Genomic DNA, 3084 nt, shown 5'->3' with positions numbered 1-3084 from the left:
CGGTGTATAACTGTTTACCGCTATCAGGTGATCAATTGATCAATAAACAGTTATACCCTGATAGTGGTGTATAACTCACCACTATCAGGTGATCAAGAAACAATCAGGAAACAGTTATAACCTGATAGTAGTGTATAACTGTTTATTGATCACCTGATACCACTATCAGGTGATCAAAAACAGTTATACACTATCAGGTAATCAGGCGGTGTATAACTGTTTCCCGAGTACCAGATAGTGGTGTATAACTGTTTCCTGATCACCTGATAGTGGTGTATAACTGTTTCCCGAGTACCAGATAGTGGTGTATAACTGTTTCCTGATCACCTGATAGTGGTGTATAACTGTTTCCTGATCACCTGATAGTGGTGTATAACTGTTTTCTGATCACCTGATAGTGGTGTATAACTGTTTCTTAGTCACCTGATAGTGGTGTATAACTGTTTCCTGATCACCTGATAGTGGTGTATAACTGTTTCCTGATCACCCTTTCAGCGTGGAGGCGCTATAATTTGACGGTCAATTCCACTATTCGTTGGTAAAAGAGTAACCCAAGAGCGGCGATTGGTGGTGTTGACTAGCTGCTTTCCCTCCAGTATGTCACTGCTAAATTAGGGACAGCTAACGCAAATAGCCCTCATGTAGCTCTGAGCGAAAGTCCAACAAACTAAACCTTGTTTTGTAATTTATGGCATCACATTCTTCTAGTCAGTAAGTTGAAATATATTTATTTAATTTTGACCTATATAGCTTGCTATTTTTCGCTAGTTTTGTTGATGAGCAAAAGCTGCACAATGGGCTATCTGTGCTATGCCTACCACAGGTATCAAACTCCGAACTTTAGCTGCACCACCGGAAAGAAGTTGCTTGTGTTTGATCAAGAAGGTATTGATACTAATAATAGATCTTGTGAATTATTTACACTTTAATAATGAATAGCAACTCCTAATAGGGAAATATATTTTCAATTAATAAACACATATATCCATAGCTTGAGTACATTATGTTGAAAAGTTTTAAAGCCTCGCCACGTCGTTACAATCCACGTTACCATGACCGCCATGCTCTATCTGATGACTATAAATGTTGATAATAGTTTTCACTGTCATTTCCAAAGAATATAATTCGACCCTGCTTGCTTTCCATAATCCACCTAATGTACGAGGACGATGGTTTTTGTAGCACCTGTTTCAACAGTAAAATCGCAAAGAAATTCACATGCGTTATTTCCGGTTATTTGACCAGCATATCTTCGTATGGAATAGTGTATATATACTGGAACCAACAGAAATTGGTTAAATCTTCCTGAATTCCTTGTTTATTGCTTACAAAAAAGGAATACTAATATCTAGAGCAGATATTTTGGAGAAATGGATATATGACGTTATTATAAAAGCCTAAAGTTCTGCACAAGAAACGAGAACGAAATTTTATGTGTCTGGTATGAGGGTATTATCGAATTCGAAATTAAAGAACAATTTTTGTTTGATATAAGACTTAGAAAGATAAATAGGGGCCTGTGTATTAACTTTCAGGAAGTGGTCGTTCACAGACCGTTGGTTGATATATTGTTGAGAGACATCAAACTTTAGTGCACTGGATGTTCACGAACAACGTTATAACGATACTTTATGAGTTGACGACTCCAGAGTGCAGTAATAAGTTTATCATGATAAAGTACAATAAGAATATTTTTGTAAATAGCCATTTATTTCTGTAATCTAGACGCCAGATTGCTATATATATACAGATCAATCATAGGATTTGTTTTTAAAGATAAATATATGGGTTTAGATTATAAAATAAAAAAAGCAATTGGAGTCAAAAATTATGAAATAATTTAAATGCTAGTTTTATCATAGAGATTTGATACTAATACTGAAATAAAGAAATCGGATATCACGCGGATTATAGAACGTGCTAGGGTGATATTTTAGTGAGGTACATGAAAGATTTTCTGTGTGGAGAAAATATAACATTTCTTGCTGTTTCTCCAAAAAGTTGATAGAAAATCATCAATTTAACGAAAAGTATCTTAAAAGAAAATCGTTTTAAATATTAAAACTACTTCTGATACTTTAAAAAAGCAATTTTGCTTAACGCTTAGATACGGAGAAACTTTGAAAGATAATTCTGGTTGTTTTCGTCTCGACATAACTGAATTTTAAGAAGAAAATATTTTGTTGCATATTTATATTGCTGTGAAAGCCTTTAAAAGGCTAAAGTTAGGATGATTTTAAATCCAATATTGGGAGAGCGTGGCCTAAGCCCTGAATATGGATCCGAAAGTGAGCTATATGTATGTTCCATGATGTGGTCAGACAAGAGTAGCCCAAGAGCAGGAGATTGGTGTTATTGATTAACTGCCTTCTCTTTAGTCTACTGGTTCAAAATTAGAGTCGGCTATGCGCAAATAGCCTTTGTGTAGCCTTACGCTAAATTCTAAAACAAAGAAAATCCAATGACCGTATCTTGAGAAGACACAGTTTCACACTATATTCAATCTGCTATATGTCTTCCCAGTAAGTCAGCGGTAATTTCCGGACCTGTTTTATATAAAATTCTGTTTACTACGAAAGGGTGAATACGTTATATACAAACGCTTTTGAATATTCAAATAAGCAAGTAACGTGACAATCATAGCCGATATAGATCACAGTTTTATTGGATGTGTCAGAATTAAATTTTGGCATTGTTTGGCGTTAAGATATTGTGATACCACCAAAAACTAATCACGTTTAGAAAGAATATGTAAGAGACATTTCTAGCGCAAAATATTTATGTACTCAGATCATAAAGATGTGTTTAGATTAGGAAGTTGGGCATGGAGTGCCAGAACCACTCAGATCATAAAGATGTGTTTAGATTAGGAAGTTGGGCAGGGAGTGCCAGAACCACTCAGATCATAAAGATGTGTTTAGATAGGAAGTTGGGCATGGAGTGCCAGAACCACTCAGATCATAAAGATGTGTTTAGATTAGGAAGTTGGGCATGGAGTGCCAAAACCACTCAGATCATAAAGATGTGTTTAGATTAGGAAGTTGGGCATGGAGTGCCAAAACCACTCAGATCATAAAGATGTGT

Source organism: Limulus polyphemus, unplaced genomic scaffold (assembly GCF_000517525.1).
Source record: "Limulus polyphemus unplaced genomic scaffold, Limulus_polyphemus-2.1.2 Scaffold2828, whole genome shotgun sequence".
In the NCBI taxonomy this organism is placed as follows: Eukaryota; Metazoa; Arthropoda; class Merostomata; order Xiphosura; family Limulidae; genus Limulus; species Limulus polyphemus.
Note: the sequence above shows the minus strand (reverse complement) of the source record.